This window comes from Phalangium opilio, unplaced genomic scaffold (genome assembly GCF_054372755.1).
Source record: "Phalangium opilio isolate 3A_F unplaced genomic scaffold, DU_Popi_V2 ptg000048l_1, whole genome shotgun sequence".
Taxonomy (NCBI): domain Eukaryota; kingdom Metazoa; phylum Arthropoda; class Arachnida; order Opiliones; family Phalangiidae; genus Phalangium; species Phalangium opilio.
This window is the reverse complement of record NW_028324170.1, coordinates 4669182-4690287: the sequence shown is the minus strand read 5'-3', so window position 1 is coordinate 4690287 and position 21106 is coordinate 4669182. Positions and strand designations below refer to the sequence as shown.

Sequence of the window (21106 nt, the reverse complement as noted above, 5' to 3'; positions counted from 1 at the left end):
AATATTTGGTTATTGGAAGTTATTCAAGCTTAAACTTAATTTAAATTCATAGAAAAGTATGGGATCTTTGTTTAAATTTAGCTACAGTTTGTGTGTTTGTTGTTTGAAATACCTTAACGGATATAGTTCGGGGTGAAGTATAATTGTTCTTGTACAACAATACCACCCTTATATCGTCACAATTCATGATCAGTCAGCCGTTAAAAAAGGGTTAATGATACAGAGCGCGCCGCTAAAATCAAAAGATTTAAACATTTATGCCAAGAGACTTATCGCAAAAGTAACACACTGTCTCTCTCTCTCTCTCTCTCTCACTCGAAGTTTCATACGGTCAAAATATTTTGTTGTAGTGGCGTATTGGTAATATTATAACGTGACGTAATATTGGAAGTTACTCCATATGTTGCGGAGTTGGGAGTTTTAGTGCTTGGAATATAGAGCAGGGTTCGTGACCTTTTCTAAGTTTTCGTAACCTTTCTTACCTCGACATAGACCCTATAACAAAAAAGCGCGGTTATAAACTTAGTAAAGGGTTGCCAACTGATGTAACTGGGAAATCCTTTGAAAGTCAGGGACTTTGAAAATGGTTATCAGCAGGAGTTCATAAGGGAAGGGGGTTATATTATGAACTCCTGTTATCAGGGAATTTTAAAATTTTCATAATTAAGTCATATTGGTTAGGTAATTTTTGTAGCTTTACTCGATTGAACTAATATATATTTTAAGTTCTTAATTGGTACTAATCATTTTTAAATACAATTAACATTCTGACTTCGCTTTTACTACAAATTAAAGTGATAATTAAAATTGGTCAGGGAAAACCTTTTTGGGCAAAAGTCAGGAGGGAAAATTTAAATGTAAATATTTCTGGCAACCCTGTTTAGATAGTTAATGACGTCACGATATATAAAGGATTATTTATGAACCCATTCCGGTTTTTATATAAATGATTTTTTTGAACGCATTATTCTTTAGTAAACACGCGCTGAACCGTTACATCAAAATAGGGATTGGGGGGGGGGAAGCGAAACGGATGTGCAAAATTTAGTTAACCCTCACTTTTCCACCACCGAAATCTTTAAACAAATCCCTTGATCAAGAAAAAAAAATAGACCAAATTAGACTTAGCACTTATCACCCTTCTTCCATAGATAGTCCGGACTGACAAGGTTCATGACCCCTAATAAAGTTTGATCAAACCTACACCCCCCCCCCTCCCTCCTGTTTTTTAGGGTCTATGGGTCTATCAAATAAGGTGAGGGATGGGGAGGGATGAATTTTACGTAACATCGAGTTTGCAGACGACTACGACGCCAAAAACCGGCCTGACCATTTTGTATGCGAAGTTTGAGCGGGAAAGAAGCCCGTATTTTTCCCGCGCGTTCACCAGCAATATGTAGTGTAGAAACCGTAGATACTAAATTAAATGCTTTCAGAAGGAAATATATTTTTATTTCGGACTTGTTGTAATTGACCCTGAAAACGTTCATTTCGCTGTCTGCTTTCGTCAGTCCGTACCAAGTTTCTTTCTTTCTAGACAGTTTTTTTATCGCAATCGTAATGTTCGCGCGCGGTTTGTACAGTAATTACTAATTATCAACGATATTTTTCGTTAATTAACGCTCTACTCCCGGGAATCGTAAGTTTATTTTATATTATATTATTATGTTTGTGGTTAGATTTAATTTATTTATTTCGAAAGTTAATTTACTATCCCCTGAGGGAATGTTTTAATTGGTTATAATAATATATATATATATATATATATATATATATATATATATATATATATATATATATATATATAAATGAATTTAGGCTTAGTATTAAATGCGTTTATATAGGCGTTCAGGTTTGTTTCGGTCTTTTTCAGGTTTTATGTAAATTAGCCCTTAGCCTTTTTGGGGTGCGTTTTTATCAGGTACATGTAGAGTTGTTGTAGACGGACGCTTTGGCTGGTGTTAGTGGTTTTAATTTCGGTTTTTTTTAATGGGTTTTTCTTGTATGCTTTAGGGTCCGAATTATTTTTTAGTAAATTTATATGTAAAATTAACAGTTAAATTATGTTAAATAAAATTTATTGGGACGTTGGGTAACAGGATATTCGGTTATCGTAATGTTAATATGTTTTTTTGGGGTAATATTTGTAAGTATTGGGATATAAAATATTATTACATCCTGTACGTGTCAATATCGGGTGCATCTTCTTTAGAAACGGTTTATTTAAATCTTAAAAAAAAACATATTTTTGCTTTAAATTTAAATGAAGCTTATATCCTCGTTTAAAAATGTTTTACCAATTTTAAGAAATTTGCAATTTATAGAAAAACGTTTAGAATGATGTTTATAATTTCATAATTATAATTCAAATATAATTAAGAGAATAATAAATTAATTAATTAATATATAATTTGGGCTGGATTTGAACCGAAAGAAATTTTGAAAATAACCACTTCGAAACTCGAAACTTTCGTGTATTTAAAAGTGCCACTCTTTTTAAAGGCAGAAAGAAACTAAAATAACAATATTGTATAAACGGTATCAATAAACAAGCTAATTAGCATTAATTTGAAAAATGTAGCGATATTTAGGGGTAAAAACAAATAGAATTTAGGCCTAGTAAACTTTTGGAAAAGGGGTAAATTTATTATTCAGTTGATAAAACTTAATAATAAAAAATAAAATTGGTGCACATTTTAGCCGCTCTTGAAATTTCGAATAGCCGGTCACTAGTTTAAAAGAGAAGCCATAAAGAACTTGGTCTCCCCAGCCAATCTCCATTGTTACTCGTACAATAATCTTACAGTATCTTTAATGCAAGGTCTAGCAATTTTAACAATAATAAATAAGATAAAAAAAAATAAATATAAATGACAATAGAAATATTTCGCCTTGAATAATAAATGGAAAATTAAGTACAAGTACCGCATTTTCAATATTAATAAAAGGACCTTTTCTATAAAACAAGGTGGCGGAGTGCATTTTATTTTGACAATCACCGCACCGCATAGTTTACCACCACTTCCTGTTTGATAAATCATTAATCACGTGGTGGTAGTGGTGATACACCTGTATTACCTTTTAACTGTTTTTATTGAGCCAGGGTAATACTCCCTTTAAAGGCTGTATGCGGTCGAGAGTAACGTTATTACAAGGGGAAGAAAATGCTTGATGTAAGATTTTGAGGGTTATTATTACTATGGTTTCTTATTCTTAAACTGAAAAGTGTAGTCGAATTACATTTACACGGCTAAAGGATTTTTACCGCACCATTACCCACCATAGGTTATAATACCGTTTTCTGTTTTTAAACCTCGTACATTTTCCTCGTTTGTTAATTGATAGCTCTTGTACCTCTATATTAATTAAATTTGAATAATTCTTCACCGCAAAAATTAAAATATTTAATTTATTTAAAAAAAAATATACTTCAATCATCTTTTAAATTTAGAAAATTAAAGAAATTTACGGAGATAAACCACGTGTAATTAGAGTTAAATAAATTATTATTTAACTCTAATTACACGTGGTTTATCTCCGTAAATTTCTTTAATTTTCTAAATTACTTCACACCCGTGTATAATAATAGTTATGTTTGATCTTTTAAATTATATATCTTTTTTGGATACCTTTATAAATAGTTTTAACTACTCCACGCTACACTTAATCCTATACTTCATTTTAATCTTACTTCGTTTTTAATAACTTCTACTCCTCTTCGATACTCCTTGCTTTTATACAATTTTTCTAGTTTAAAAAACTTACTTTAAAATGCCTAATTAGACCAAGATAGAAAGGTAACGGTGTTTAATTTAAAAAACAATCCACTTTCTTCATTTTTAATAACATCTACTTATTTACGCTCCTATCTTCGATACTCCTTGCTTTTATACAATTTTTTTCTAGTTAAAAACGTACTTTAAAATGTTTAATTAGACCAAGATAGAAAGGTAACATGTTAATTAAAAAAACAACCCTTCGCTTTCTTCCTTTTTAATAACGTCTGCTCCTATCCTGGATACTCCTTGCTTTTAAACAATTTTTATTTCATTATTTTTGCTTTAACGTACTTTAAAATGTCTGATTAGACCAAGATAGAAAGGTAACAGTGTTTAATTTATAAACAACCCGTTTATAAGGAGGAGTCATTAAGACGTATTACTAAGTAAAAACTCTGAACGAAAAACGGTGTGAAAATAATTTTTCCCATGGTTTTCTTTCGTCAAAGAGATTTCTTTCATAAAGTATCAAATATTTTTATACGTTACAGCTAAACCCCTAGTTATCTTACTCAAAGTCCCTCCCTCTCAAAATATAGTTGAATCTAATACCCATAATCAACTATATAGTCCTTTAGAACCTTGTTAGAATATCGTAGATAAAATATTCTAAGAATACTATGTACCCATAATCAACTATATACTCCTTTAGAACCTTGTTAGAATATCGACGTTAAAATACTCAAAAATATTATACCCATAATCAACTATATAGTCCTTTAGAACCTTGTTAGAATATCGTGGATATAATATTCAAAAATATTATACACATAATCAACTATATAGTCCTTTAGAAACTTGTTAAAATATCGTAGATAAAATATTCAAAAATATTATGCCCATAATCAAGTATATATGTCCTTTAGAACCTTGTTAGAATATCGTAAAAATAAATAATCAAAAAGATTTTATATTTAAATCGAAATTATTACCAATATTCTAAGTGAATACAATTTATCGAATTTTATTTCGGCAGTATTTTTTAGACTGGGTTGAAAATATATGTATTTTGATCAAAGTCAAACCACTCCACTAATAATTATGATTTATTCAAAGGGGTTATATTTTTTTTTTTTTTTTTTTGAGTAGAATTTTTTTTCTCCCTTCATCTTGGTTTTGGTTTTCAAGCTTAGCTCCTTAGCCCAAAGACCCAAAGACTTTGAGTGTGTGTCTTACAGGTATAGGGATTTAATGTTTTGATGTGGTGTTTTGGTGCAAAGGAGCTCCCGCTCTGTGCTCCGAATTGGGGACTACGTGGTGGTGGTGGTGGAGGTGATAAACACGAAATATCTTCCAGACAGGTTATACCACTAAGCAACTGGATATTTAACTTCTTTTCAAAGCGACTTACTGAAATTTAGAGCTAGGGTGGACCGGGGAGAGGGGGGGGGGTGCGAAGAAATGTATATTGGTCGTCTCGTAAATATCGAAAGAGGAGTGTAATAATTTATAAATTTAAATTATAGTAGTGTTTTTCTTTTTGGTCCTACTGTCAAACTTATTTTTTAACCCCAAAAAAATGTGTATTTATTTTATTATTATTATTTTTTTTTTGCTTGCATTTTTCAAACTTTTTTTGGGTTGGCATCGAGTCAGGGGATTTAGTAATGGTACTAAAAGATCAGGGGAAAATGTCAGGGAATTTAATAATGGTACTCAAAGGATCAGGGGAAAAGTCAGGGGATTTAATAATGGTACTCTATGATCAGGGGAAAAGTGAGGGGATTTAATAATGGTACTCTATGATCAGGGGAAAACGTCAGGGAATTGAATAATGGTACTCTATGATCAGGGGAAAACGTCAGGGAATTTAATAATGGTACTCTATGATCAGGGGAAAACGTCAGGGAATTTAATAATGGTACTCTATGATCAGGGGAAAACGTCAGGGAATTTAATAATGGTACTCTATGATCAGGGGAAAACGTCAGGGAATTTAATAATGGTACTCTATGATCAGGGGAAAACGTCAGGGAATTTAATAATGGTACTCTATGATCAGGGGAAAACGTCAGGGAATTTAATAATGGTACTCTATGATCAGGCGAAAACGTCAGGGAATTTAATAATGGTACTCTATGATCAGGGGAAAACGTCAGGGGATTTAATAATGGTACTCAAAGGATCAGGGGAAAAGTGAGGGAATTTAATGATCAGGGAAAGGTCATAGAATTTAATAATGGTACAAAAACATCAGGGAAAACTCAAGGAATTTAATAAAAGTCCGATATTCTTAAATATACTGCGTATCCTATATAAATCGGAGAAAATGGAAGACCTGAAAATGTGAGGGTAATTTGAATCTAAAGATATTACACGTAATCCTTTATGTAATTGGCCCATCTTACAAAACCGTAAAGAGTCGCCCGCCCGCCCTAGGCTATCTTAAGAAATTCCCCCCATCAACCTCTCACCTTTCAAATCGTAAACTCAATCAAGAGATAATAATTCCGAAAACCATTAAAAAAGAGCGGAGACGTCTAAGTTTACCTACTGACACGAATTTATCTAATCACTTAGAATTAACCCTGTTGATTTTTGACTTCCGTATTCCCGTGGAGTCGTCGTCGTATCTTTCTAATAAACCAGCGACATTTAACCCTTTGAGCTGATTGCGAGTACGTTACGTATGCCCCTAACTTTGAAGAAACAATCGTGAGAAAAACATTTCTAAACAAGTTTGCATAGGAATAAAAAAATAAACCAACAAATAAACAATTGTATTTATTGTTTTTTTGTACAACGGTTGGATGAGTGGGTGGTATACAATATTGAATTTAGTATTTCTTTTTTCTCTCTCTTTGTAAGTTATATTTTATTGAGGTAAACCCGTATGTAAACCCCATTTGACCCTTCTGTATATTATTTTTTTTTATATCATAATAACTTTTTAACTTCCTGGTCTAGCATAAATCTATCTAACTTTTCTATTAAGTCTTTTATCCGAATAAATACCTTTTGAGAAATATATTACCTTCACCTGATATTCATTCACCTTATGGTTTGGGTTGTTGGGTGCCATCATCGTATCTTGTTGAGAAGGTCAGCTGACTGGGGGTTTTTTTGGGGGTATAAAAAATGCCCTTTCATAATGAATGTTGTTAAAAAGAGGTATGCTACGTACAAGTACAGGAAGTTGAAGTTAAGGGAAAACAGGATAACTAGTGATATATGATACCTTGAAAAAAGAGAAAAAAAATATATGATATGGGAATATTTTAGAAAAAGGTTTATTTATTTATTTTTTGTAAGGTTTCATTCATGGTTCATATGAATTGTGGGTTTGTTTTAATTGTGGTTGTTATGATACCTGGAGCTATTACTCTATGGAATTTGTAGTGTTTTATGGTATCTTCATAACTAATTTAAGTTCATTAGGAAAAATGTTATGATCGCAATTCAAAAGTAATGAATTTAATTTTTCGGAATTTTGAAAGGTTTTTTTTTAGATTTAAATTTCATTTGATTGTTGTGACGTTATTAATGATAGTGGTGTCATGATACTTGGAGCGATTACTCTATGAAATCTCTAGTTTATCGTGGTATCTTCAATTTTAATCCAAGGACTTTAGAACCGAAGTTATGTCCACTTAAAAGATAGAATGAGTTATAGATGTTTTTTGGTTGAAACTAGTTTTATTATTGTGATGTAATTAATAATACGTGACTCGTGAAACTTGGAGCGATTACTCTATGAAATCTCTAGTTTATTATGGTATCTTCAATTTTAATATAAGTATTCTAGAAGAGAAGTTATAGGACCAAACGCGAATAATATTGAGAAACGAGTTCGATGCTCTGAAGTCATACACACAGCCCTAGAAATGTTTATTTATTCTTTTGTTTTATTGTTATAATAATTTAGTGAAAAGAATAAGGTGGTAAGAAGCACATCGTTCGTAGCCATGAATTTCCCACCACTATTTTAACTAGCACCCCATTTATTATGAAAACAAAAGACTCGAAGTGAATCCCTAAACCAATTAAAAACAAACTCTATTGATTTCTCAATTTAGAAAAAAAGAAGAAGAAAGAAAATTAGTTTTTTGAGTTTGAACAAAGTACAGTCCTTTATTTTTAATAATCGAAACCAGTTCTTAACAAATAACTTGAACAAAGTATATACTGGAAATCCATTGATAAAATTTAAACCTCTTTTAATTCATTGATACTTAAACTTTTTAAACCCTCTTCAGAAAAAAATTAAACCGAAGCTTTTATAATTATAATTAAAATTAAACACTCGATACTTAAACTTCCTTTAATTAATTTAATAAGGAGCATTTGATTACTACTTTTTAATTAACTTTCGTTTAAAAAAATTTAATAGGTTTGAAATAATTATAAATATGAGAATCTACTGTATAGTATTGTTTAAAAAAATAATTTGAAACTTAAATTTTGAACTAGAAGCAAACTTATATTAAATTTATTATTATTATTTAATAATTCTCTAATCTTTATATTATAAATAAATATATTTATAGATCGATATCGGTTTTTATAAAGATTTAATTTTAAATCATTAGAGTTAAAGATACGTCTTGACCCAAATCGCCGTTATATTTTTAAATTAGGTTCCTCGTATTAATAAATCAAAAAGGATTCAAACCAATAATTTAATTTTAATGAAGGTATTTATTGATTGACTAGCTATATTGTTAATTAAGATTAAGCTATATTTAAATATTTTAAACACCTAGTTATTCCATTGTTTAGGGTGCTATATTTAGCCTATAAAAATAGGGTTAAGTTGATTAATTAGAACCCAATTTAAAGGGATACCTCGGGCGCGAGTCTTCTCCGCGAAGCACTGGGGAGTTACCCTATTGGATGAATCCATCAGGTGGTACTAGGCGTCCAATGGGGATAGTCCCCAGTGCTTCTCTGGAAGCCTAACGAGTAGTGTCCATTACTGAAACTGAATTACTTGTATCTTCTTTAATATTGTAGATAGAAACATGATTCCAATTTTGATATACTGTATTTATTATTTTATTACGCTCTTTTGATTAAAAAAAGAAATAATTCTAGCCCATGTATCCCTTTAAGTTCAAAGGTAATGGGGTGTGTGAGAATCTTTTCCTTTATTTACTCTAGACAAGAAGTGATATCTAGTTTACTAGGGAAAAGGTATAAGATGCCTTTGTATTCGCGCGCATAGTCCCAGTCCCCCTTTCAAAAATCAAAATACAAGGGGGGACGTAAATGGAGACCGGGCTATTTCGCCTCTCCTCAGTCGGAAAATACGTAGTTTTCGTCATTCGCGTCGCACTGACGTGAGTTTTCTAGAGCCAATGAGATGCTGGTTGTAATTTAGAGGCGGCGGGGATTAACTTCGGACCTAGGTTTGGACTGGAGATAAAGCTGGAAATGTGGCGAATTTATAACTTCTCCCTAGTAAACTAGATATCGCTTCTTGCTCTAGACTAAGGCACGTTTTAATTAATTTTATGGCTGCCATTTTAAAAATGGCGGATGATATATGCATATATCAACCAGTATGCTAAATATTAAATATTAATGATATCAGTAATGAAATATACGGACTAAGGTCAGGAATGCTTTGGTTACATTTCTGATCGTTGCAATTTTTCAAAATAGCCCTAGATTAAAAAAATCTTTCATAGGTAGATCTTTCACATTATATTATATAATCTTTGAAATAGAAAATCAAAACGTATATACGCTACTTAAAAAAAATAAAAACCACGAAACACCGCAAAGAATTTCGATTTCGAATTTGTCACGCTTTTACAAGGAAATAAATAAAAAATAAAATGAAAATCTTTTAGTTAAGTTAAGGATATCTTTCGATTTTATAATCTGTGTAATTTTAAGAAAAAAATCCTCATTCGCACGTGTTGATAAGAAACACTTTTTGCTGCATTAATCCTGCCGAAGTTAAAATTCGTTCAAGGCAGACACTGAACTATAGCTCCCCGACTCTTCTATTCTAGAAAAGTTAAAATTGACATTAAACTAAGTACACTACTATCTTTATAGTGCGCCTTTAAAAGCTTAATATTATCCGCTCGTAGAAAATAATTTTTCGCGCCCAAAACCATCGTAAAATCGTGGAAATTAAATTTTTAACGATTCCCTTGAAATTTTCATGACAACTGCATCGTGGATTTTTAGTCAATTTTACCTTACACTAAGAAACGTGAGTTATTAATGGTGGTCTAACAGTATGAAGATAAGTTGACGGGACTAGATTAAGACCCCACTAAACTGTTATATAATTTATGACAACAGATTTTGGTAAAAAAAAAAAAATTATTTTCTAACTCTCTTTTCATATATATGTAGGGTCAGTGTGCCTAACTTTGGACAGCTCCAACTTTAGACACTTTTATTATAAAAATCATATTTAATTACTGGATGCATCAAATTGATAATGAAATAGCTTATTTTAAAGCTTAGAATGTGAGGAATTTAGAAAAAAATACTTCAAAGTCGTAGAATAACATCCGACTACGTTACGAGCCAAATTAGCCCACTCCCCAAACTCGTCCATTTAAATTACGGCCAAATTTGACGGGGGTCAACCCTTTGGTCCCGGGAAATAAGGTTTGACGAAAATTAGAGAAATCATACCTGAACAAACTAGAAACCATTCGAAAGAGCAACTTTTTGGCTTCATAATCCGTATTTTAAACACTGTCTTACGCGGGAAATTCGACGAAATATTCAGCTTTAAAAACACCTGGGCAAATTTCTAACTTTGGACACTTTCATGCTGGCCGATTTCTCCGTTTGTTAACACTAATTAACTCGCGATATTAGCCTTTTTTAGAGTTTAAAACAATAAGGGACACGTCCTCAGTTTGTTAAAATTGTTCCGCGGCAAACAGCGCGCCAAAATAGGCCTAGGCCCTATATACCTAAAAACCTACATAAGTAGCCCCATATTTAATAAAGTTTGTTTTAAAGAAATTTCTGATTTTTTATAGGCCTATAGGCCTATTTTAGGCCTACGTCTAGGTCGGCCTAAGCCTATATTTTAACTTTTGAAATTGTGATTCGCCTAATGCGTCCCCAAGTCACCCTTTTTTCGCTGTCCAAAGTTAGGAAGGGGTGTCCAAAGTTAGGAAGGGGGCGTCCAAAGTTACATAGAAGTGTCCAAAGTTGAGCACGAATTCGGCCTTTGGGGAACTCTACTTTGTGAAAAATGTATTCCATTTAAAAAGTTGAAAACTTGTGAGAATGTGTCTTAAGAATGCTTCTCTCCATTGCTTTTTTAATTTTGAGTCTAACATATAAGCAACGGAAGTTATTCAAGGTTATGCAAAAAGTGTCCAAAGTTATGCATACTGACCCTATATAAAGGAAATGGTTTGGGTTGGTGAGTTTGAAAATTATCATGGTATTTTGTTCGGGTATTTTGCTGCTTTTGGGACACTTGGAAGATGGGTAATAAACACGCTGGTTATAAATCAAGGGATGTTTTGGCGGCAATTTGGAGAATTTCCCGGTTTTTGGCATTAAGGTATTTTTTTTTTATTAAAATACTAGACTAGAGGTTACAGGGTGAAAAAAAACTACAACCCCGAGGCATTGGGTGTTAAAAACATTAATTTTTCTTTCGGTTAATGATAGCTAAGTCTAAAAGGTCCCTTTCTTATACCACTGGTCTTCAAAATCCGGGTCAAAGGTCACGGAATGTATTTCCGTTGACTTTTATACATGGCTGTTTAGAAATGCGATGATATTTTTTTAGCAGATAGAAAGGAAATGCCTTTATTAATCTTCTTTATATTTTAACCTATGAATTATGTCTTGTAATAGACAGATTTCCACCCCTTGGAAACGGGTGTAGTTTGTGGAGTATTTTACGGATGGCCCCTTAAATTTAATTAAGAAACTGAGTTGGACAATGAGTTCTAATTTAATTAAGGGGTCATCAATAAAATAATCAAATATTAACTTAAACAGTGTCCCTTAGGGCAATCAAAATGGAGATAGAAGGTATGTACATTTTCGACTCAAAATCGTACACCCAAAGAACATCCCCCTTAATTTATGAATGCAGACTTATCAGAATCACCCTGTATATTTAGGATGATATCTGGTAAGATTAATTGTATATTATCGACTTGGTTCACGTCAGCGCAATATTTGACTTTCTGACCTCAAGACAAAGTCCGAAATCAGAAAATCAGATCAAGTAGTGATTGAGTTTTATTTATTTATTATTTATTTTAAATACATTTAGGCCTAGATTGTTTGATAAACCATATCTAAAAGAAACAAATTACAAAGATAAAATAAACAAACTTGTAGTTACAACTTAATTTAGATGCGGGTATACCTCGTATTTATTTAATGTATAATTAAGGTTAATTCTAATTAGTAATTTCCCAACTACTAATTAAACAAATGTATATAGTAAGCTTTGTTTTATTTAACGAAGTTTTAAGATATACTTTTTTTGTGTAATTACATTTATTACGCTATATTCCTAATACTAACTCAGGCAAATGCAAATAAAACGAGTGTAGCTATAGCTAGACTCGCGCTAATCAAAAACAAACAGCGAGCCTTACAACGACTAGCTGCCACGCCCTATTCTTGTTAAAATATGACATAACGATAACGTAACCTCTCTAAGGGCTTATACTTTTCGAGCCCAGGGAAATTACAAAAACATCGCTCAAAATGTCAGCAAAAACGACCTGTACAACATTTATTTTAGTTCTCATATCGTTTGTTTTATGAGGAAAGTAATTAATTAGCTTGTAGATTTAAGATAATTAAGTTTGCTTTTTCTTGTACTTAAAGGTTAAAAGGGTTAACATGGGGTTTAGCGTTTAGTAAATATAATATAACGTCATCTCCATACTAAGAGATTTTAAAACAAATAGTATGTATTTATTTATGACATAATTTCTACATTTACCCCTTTCATACTATGACGTCTGCTACTTTACTAGGCCTACCTTAATTATAACAATTGTTATATAAGTAGAACTTTGTTTAAAAAGTATTTTATCATCTCTAATGATTTATTAGATTAAAGATTTATAACATTTCTATATTTACCCTTTAATGGCGTCACTATGTCGTCTACTACTTAGCTACCTTAATAATAATAATTGTTATATTTACTTGCTTTAAACTTAGGTTTAAAAGAAATTAACGTAATTATAATTTCTTAACTTAAAGTTTTAAAATATATAGGCCATATTTATGACATCATAATTTACCCTTTAATGGCGACGTTAATGTCGTCTGCTATTTAACTACCCCGATTCTGTAGCAAATGCAATCAGTTACATTTTTGCTTTGTTTAAACTTAACTTATTTAAATAAATTAAAACCTTATCTTAAAGAAATTCGTATTTATGAAGTTACTTACAAGATTTAAATACCTTTTATCTCTTTAATGGCGCCATTACTATCGTCTGCTATACCAATCAGATTCCAGTTTTTTTCATCTTTTTAAAGAAACTATTCTTAAACTCCATTGAAATATCATTCAAACTTATCTTTCCCTCATCGAATCCCTTTTAATTTTTGAAGTTAGACACTTTGAAAAGTAGGCATTGAGGTCAGAATTTTTATTTAGTTTAAATATTATAACATGAACATCTCCCAGTCCTAAACCATAGAAGAAAAAAATTAAAAATGAACAAACTTGCTTTGTTAATGTAATAAAAATGTGTGCTTTTTTGTTATTTCTTAGTTGGCTTTTTCAAATAATAAGGTTATTATTATGAATACACGACTTAATGCGAGTTTGCGAAAGTCATAATTCAGAACTTTTCACTTTTTTTAGACCCCTATAATAATAAATTTTAACTGAAAACACCCTCAAGTTTAAACTCTAAAAAAGACAAAATGTTTTTAGTGTAGAACATAACATTTTTTCCCTTTTTTTGAAAAGAAAATAATTGAGGGTTTTTCCCCATAGAAAATTGACACCTTCCGCTGGTAACATTTTTGTGTAATTTTTACATGTTTTCTACAAAGAATTATTCACCTCAGTTAAACCCTTTTTAATTAATTTTAAGGGTTAAAAAAAGGGGGTTAAGATGTTTTAACGAACTCTAAATAATGTTTTAAACTCGCTCGTAACTTCGTAAGGGTGTATTTTAACGGAAATTCCACTAATTATGCCGTAAAATATTGTTTTAAAAAGGTTAATTAATTTTCAAGGATGATTGTGACTATAAAATTTAAATTGAGGTTTTACGCAGTGTATGCCTAGGTACTTCGAGTATTTATAATTAATTTTAAATATAATATGATAATAAAAAAATATATTCACGAAAATTTTATTTTAATATTTATGGAAGTTTTTGCAAAAGGGGGTTAGTTAAACTTCCTTCCTACCTCCCTTTCTCTTTACTATAACTCAGCGCAATGTTCTCGGGTCAAGCACTGATTTGAACTGAACTGCCGAAAGGGTCTATTAAACGACGACAAGCGTAATAAATGCTAATAATTTCATTTTAATGGGATACTCCGGGCTAGAATTTTTTGCTTTTTTAATTGATAGAACGTATAAAATTATAAATATATCAATTGGAACCATGTTTCTATCTATATTATTTAAGGAGATATGAGCAATTAAGTTTCTGTAATGGTGCGTAATGGACACTACGCGATAGGCTGACGGATTCGTCCAATAGAGATACTCCTAGTGAGTGCTTCGCGGAGAAGCCTAACGCGTAGTGTCCATTACGGAAACTTCATTCCTTCGTATCTTCTTTAATATTGTAGATAGAGACATGGTTCCAATTGATAAATCCATTATTTTATACGCTCTTTCGATTTAAAAAAGAAAAAATTCAAGCCAGGAATATCCCTTTAAATAAAATTCTATGCTTAGGGCTCGATTTAGGCCTTGGCTACTGTGTTTTTGCGCGTATTTTGTTTATCAGTAAGTTAAAATCGAATAAGAAGCGCTTTCTGACGAGGCAATTTTAGTTCTTAGATCCTGTTTTCAGAATGAAAATACCAATTTGGTTGTTTTCTTTTTTCTATCTTTTGGGTGCGGCTTCCCTTTGGTGGTGAGAATTAAAAAGATTTCGGGCCAAGATTTATAACAGGGTACCAGGGTACGTGAAAATTATGTCTTGAGAGAGTAAAAACATCGGTGTTAAAAAAAACTAGTTATTGGTTGGATGAAAATGGAAGTAGTTGATTTTGATGTGGTCAGTATTTTATTTTTTTTTTCTTCACTGAGATCGTTTGGGTTTGGTTTTCCCTTTTTGCGAATCTAGGGCGTACATTTTCCAAAATTGAAAATATTCTCCCACACTTTGAATTCGTATTTTGTTGTACAGGAATAGTTGAGGTCAGATTTCAGGGTTTGTGACTGTATCCTGTACTCGCAAATGATTGGCAACACTTGTAGTGTGCGGACAAGTGTTGCCAGAGTGCAATTTAGTGAGATCACCTTTGTCCAGACACCGAAATCGGGGAGCTGACTAAACATGGTTTTAACTTAAATTTTCAAAAATATGATTTACTTTTTTTTTATTTAAAATAATAACAATTGGGCCTAAGAACGTCAGGGAAAACCTGGAGTGGAAAAGTCAGGGAATTTGAATCTGAAAATTGCGTGGCAATCCTGTTAGATACCTAGGGGGAATAAATTAAGGGTTTTATTTATATTTGTTGAAGGTTACATGGTTAGGTCGCAGTTTCTATTTTTATAATTTATACCGATTTTAATGTTAAATTTGGAGTCTTTTGTTTTAATAAAATAGATTTATCAGAGCGTATAACCATCGCGTGCAATTCCTATTTCGTTATGACGGATTTCACCCCTTAAAAACTGTTTCGTATTTTATATTGAATTCCTCCTTTTTTAAAAAAGTTATATATTTTAATAATAGGTTTTGAATTTTAATAAAATGACAAATAAGCTATTAACAATAGATAAACTATCACTACGGGAGCTTTTAGGTAGAAACTGTTTCCTTTCCAACGCTACCAAAAGACCATTTTTTCAAAAGTCATGAAGGGTGGGAGATAAAATAGAGTCTGGTGTTAGACCACCTTGTTTTCTATAACACAGAACATTTATGGTTATGGGATGGGGTTTGTGGGCAAAAAAAGACGTTAGGAATGGCTTCAAACAATACGGACCCAATTTGGTGCGTACTTGTAACGTCGAAGTCCTGTCTAATGTCTTTGGGTGCATATACCGGAAGTTCCTTCATAAGCCTACATCAAGCAGACGATAATACCCCCCCCCCCTGTATTGAAAAGGGGTCCATAGAGTACTTTCTTTCCAATATATGCCAACGCTATAACCATCTATATCTCTTACCTTAGTGACATCCCACCTTCCGGAAGCGAATAGAATTCTCTATTACAAAGTTGCCCCCAAAGCTGTGGATACTCAATTCACACCCCTCTCTATAGCGAAATTACTCGGTTAATTGTGTCTACATGGACGAAATCATAAGATTTTAAAATCACCTCTTTGATAAATAATAAATATTTTTCAAAATGACTCAAATGTCCGTCCCCTCCGATAATACAGGTATAATCTTACCTGCTTCATGGCTTAGAAGAACTGAACGAAGGCATTAAAAGTCAGAAAGGTGAAAATCCTTCTTGTTCCTTCCGTGGGAAAAACTACATCACATTTTAACATCAAAATCACCCCGGTCTAGCGAACCACACCCCCCAAAGCTAATAGCGTAAATTCATTCCATACTGTTTTGCTATCCCCGTAGCTAAACCCCCAAAGCCAAGCCAACCCAACTGGTTGTGTAATGTTTATTAGGCCTAAAACGTCTTAGCATTTTTTTCCTTCGTTGAATCCCTCTGGCTTTAAACTTCCTTTGGAGGGAGGGATAGTCTTTTTCTTCTTCTTCTTCTTACCCTTGGCCTTTTGATTCACCTCAAAAGACAGTCTGGTGGAGTCCGTCTTTCCAGAAGTACTTAACTTAGCTCCGGAGGTGGTTTAGTTGTATATTATGTAGTATATGGTATCTTAAATCTTGAAGAAGATTTCTTTTTGAAATATCTTTTAATCACGTGGATGTTTTTTTACCAATGAAAATATACCGTCGTGTTTGTACTAGTAAACTTTAATCTATATCTAATTTAAAGGTAAGATATGTTTTTATCATTAATCATTTTTCTCTAGGTTTTTTTTGCTTTTTCCAAGATTGATTTTATAGTTAAGATTATTTCTTTTTTTTTACCTGAGTTTTAGGGGTTACTGGTTCATATTTACCGCGTTAACCGGTTCCTGTTTTCAAGATGGGTGTACTGTATATACATTAATTTTGTCTTGTTTATAGTATGCTAGGGTTAACTGAGTTCGGGCAGAAACCGACATGATATCGGTATTGGTGACACTTTAACCGTTATATCGGCTCGAGAATAATTTACCGATTTTGAAGGATTAATCGATTCGAGGTTTTTTACCCATATTTCGGTCGATAATAGGTCGAAATTGGTTGATAATCGGTCGAAATTGCTCGTTATCGGTCGAAATTGCTCGTTATCGGTTGAAATTGGTGGATAATCGGTCGAAATTGGTTGATAATCGGTGGAAATTTGGTTGATAATCGGTGGAAATTTGGTCGATAATCGGTGGAAATTTGGTCGATAATCGGTGGAAATTTGGTCGATAATCGGTGGAAATTTGGTCGATAATCGGTGGAAATTTGGTCGATAATCGGTGGAAATTTGGTCGATAATCGGTGGAAATTTGGTCGATAATCGGTGGAAATTTGGTCGATAATCGGTGGAAATTTGGTCGATAATCGGTGGAAATTTGGTCGATAATCGGTTTCATTGTTTTTAATAATCGGTGGAAATTGGTCGATAATCGGTTTCATTGTTTTTAATAATCGGTTGAAATTGCTTGTTATCGGTTTCATTGTTTTAAATAATCTGTTGAAATTGGTATCGACATCGGTTAATTTACAATATCAACCATCAGTAAATGGTAAACAGAACGGTTTTGGAAATTTTCGTTATGTTTGTATGTGTTTGTTTAAATTTTTCACCGGCCTTTCATGATAAGAAAAATTTGTTTAATTGGTCATAAGGGTTAATGTTAATAATAAACAACGTATTCCGTGGAGTAATTTCTCCAAGTTTCATGAAAAGTTATAACGTTTAAATTAATATCCGATCGAGGGGACTCGAGTAATTTATTAATAAAAAATAAACTTGTTTCGGGAATCATTGTAAGTTTTGAATTTCGACGTTCCCATGGTTCAAGATTGTAGATAATATTTTGCCTCAAGCATCGTCTACCTTTTTCTCTCTCTATATATGTATGATAATATTAAATTAGAGGGGTCGGATAATTCGCCTGTGAAAGGACCACGCTAGGTGTTGTTTTATTATTATTATTGGAAACAAAACAATTAAAACTGTGATCAAAAATGACGTAGATTCTCAGTGAAAACATTTAAGGAAAACTCGTGGAATTTGGAAAATGAAAAATTAGCGTAGATAAACACCCACATAATTTTGAAACCTAACTGAAAGTAGTTCAAGATAATGTCCATCACCACTATAATAATATATTGATTAAAAACTACCTTTATAAGGATGGGCTGGTCCATATTAAAAGTCTCAGACTGGCGGAGACTTCAGACTCAGTGCTGGTTTAATAACCTTTTTTTTTACTAAGATGCTTAATGCAATTTCAAGTTCATTAGTAAGGTCGACCTGTTTTACTCCCTGATTTGTTTAATGACATATAAGTAATTAAGATGAAGGTTCGTACGTAATACAAGATGTACCGGTGCTTTATTAGATATAGGGTTATCTGTATTTGTTCTATTTCAGTAGATGAATGAATAATTATTTTAATTGCAAATTTAAGAATTGAGATTCTTTCTTTTTTTTTCGGGGAATCTACTGGAGTTAATTATAAGCGAGGCGTCGTAATAGCTATTACGCGATTATAACTTGAGTTTTAATTAGATGTTATGCGCAGTTACCGCGCGCAGCTTCTTATGAATGAGACATGAGGGATAATACTTCTTATTTCTAGGGAAAAGTTTCTTTAAATACCCAATAATTAAATTTTAAATATTTTCATTTATGCGGCGCCTATTTTGGGAAACTTTTTCTTTCCGTAGCATTTTAATTTCAAATTGTGGAATTAAGGGGACATTTTAAGCGAATTTTAAGGGAAGGGACACTCTTACTATGAAAAATATCGAATTTTAACTTTAATAATAGTAGCAAATGCAAATAAAAATAATAACTAAGTTAGACAGTAAACGAGAGACCAATCAACCCGGATCGGAAAACAGCTTGATCTAGTATTTAAAATTCGAGGAATGTTTTACGATGAATTTTAAAAATGTATGGAGAATTTAATCGGAGAGAAAAAATATATATTTTTTTAATAAACTGTTTTTATTAAGTAATGCTACGCAATGAGGCGTGAAAAATTTACAACTTTTTTATGAATTTCAATTTGAAGTGATGTTTGGTTTGTTTGAGTCAAAACAATAAAAAATTCAGGATTTTAAATAAAAAAATTTGGAGCATCTTTTGACTAATAGAGATGTTTATCAAAAATTTACGAATGACAACCCGTGAAAATGTTTTCAGAATTCTATTTTGCATTATATAACCTTGAACGTCTTTAAATAATATTCTTTTTTTCTAACATTATTAACTTGGGTTATCAGAAACACCCTGAATAATTTTGCCTTAAATTTTAAATTACCAGAGTCCTGACGCGTTTCAAGTCGCGTAAATTTATCTCTCTTATAAACCTTTGGTGATGAAATGTCACCCTTTGTCAAAATTCAAGTAAATCCGTTTCGGCTTTCGTTTAGAACTTTAGAGGAAGTACGGCGTCTGCGACGCGTTGTTAGAATTTGAAAATAACAAAACTACGCCCTTTAAAAACAATATTGTAAAAAAGAGTGAGTGAGATTCCAAAATGAATTCCCGCTACCCCCCACATTCCCCTCCCCGAATGACCTACAACTAACTCCGTTACAAAATAAAGATTGCATCTATGGGTCACTTTCCTGTAGAACGTAATACAGTCAAAGGCAAACAGACGCCGTTACCAAGAAGCGATATCTAGTTTACTAGGGAGAAGGTGTAAATTCGACTCATTTCTAGCTTTATCTCCAGTCCAAACGTATAGTAGGTCCGGAGTTAATCCCCGCCGCCTCTAAATTACAACCAGCATCTCATTGGTTCTTGAAAACTCACGTCAGCGCGACGCGAATGACAAAAATTACTTTGTATTTTCCGACTGAGGAGAAACAGCGAAATAGCCTGGCCTCCTTTTACGTCCCCCCTTGTATTTTGAAAGGGGGACTGGGACTATGGCGCGCGAATACTTAGACATCTTATACCTTCTCCCTAGAAAACTAGATATCGCTTCTTGGCGTTACTTTGTAAAGGAGAGAGTTTGAAATAAATTGCTGTTAGAACAAATCAAGGTAACGCCCAAGACAATATTAAGCTAGAGACGTTTGAAATTCCAACCCTTCCTTTTAAACTCTTACACGTTGTTCGTGCGGTGGTTCAAATTTAATTTAATACGCCCTATCAAAAAGAGAAATCAGGGTCAATTTAATTCCATTCGATGAAGCTGATCAGTTTTTGAAATTATTTATCGCCTTCACTTCTATAAGGAAATATTGGGTTTTGAAATATGTAATTGGGTGCCTTTCTTTTTAATAGAGTCGTCTTGTGGTGACTTTTAATGAGCTTATTAACTTTATAATTAAATTGGGATAGGTGAAGTGAGGTTGCGATTATATGGTAGGTAATGTTTGTATTGGTATTTGTATTTGTATTTGTATTTGTATTTGTATTTGTATTAAATAGAGATAATAAAGTGTATTAAAATTAGGCGAGTTAATTGAGGCTGAAATAATAATGTATTATGATATTTGTCCATAACAAATACCATATGTTCCATAAGTATGACACTATCATTACTTCGTAATGCTAAAGACTTACAGCTCGAGCTAGTTCGAGCACGACAAGCGAGAATTGAAGTCCTACACTCGGTGGTTAATTTTGCAGGACTTCCATCTAGGTGACTAGGTCCTATTTAGTCTGCATTACTAAGCCTTTGACAGCGCCTCACCAGGCATCTCCTTACCCTGAATGTATGACCTACGTCACTTCATGCAAAGCTCTAAGTAACGAGTGATGTGATAAACTTATGGTACATATCTTATGAACTTATGTAAATACTCTATGTAAGTAATTGTCAAAAAGTCCGCCTAAAATTTAAGGGGGATTTTTTTTCGCGATTTTGAGTCGAAAATGTTCGATGACATTTTGCCGTCCTGATCACCGTTTTCGAGTTATGATTGAGTCTAATTTGTTTCCCATGGTGGAAATAGACG

The 21106-nt window shown here is 32.5% G+C and overlaps 1 protein-coding gene across 5 annotated transcripts in view; it reads left to right on the top strand.

Moving 5' to 3' along the window:
• The window catches only part of LOC149673859 (uncharacterized), a 39256-nt gene that overhangs the window by 2338 nt on the left and 15812 nt on the right, over nucleotides 1-21106 (top strand). The window contains exon 1 of one of the 5 annotated variants that reach the window (XM_089839611.1): nucleotides 1327-1639. The exons of 3 other annotated variants lie outside the window; for them this stretch is intronic. The gene's annotated coding sequence lies outside the window, so the exon portion shown is untranslated. Of the gene's footprint in view, nucleotides 1-1326; nucleotides 1640-16653; nucleotides 16857-21106 lie in introns of those variants that run through there. One more of the 5 variants, XM_089839610.1, reaches the window with a different exon arrangement.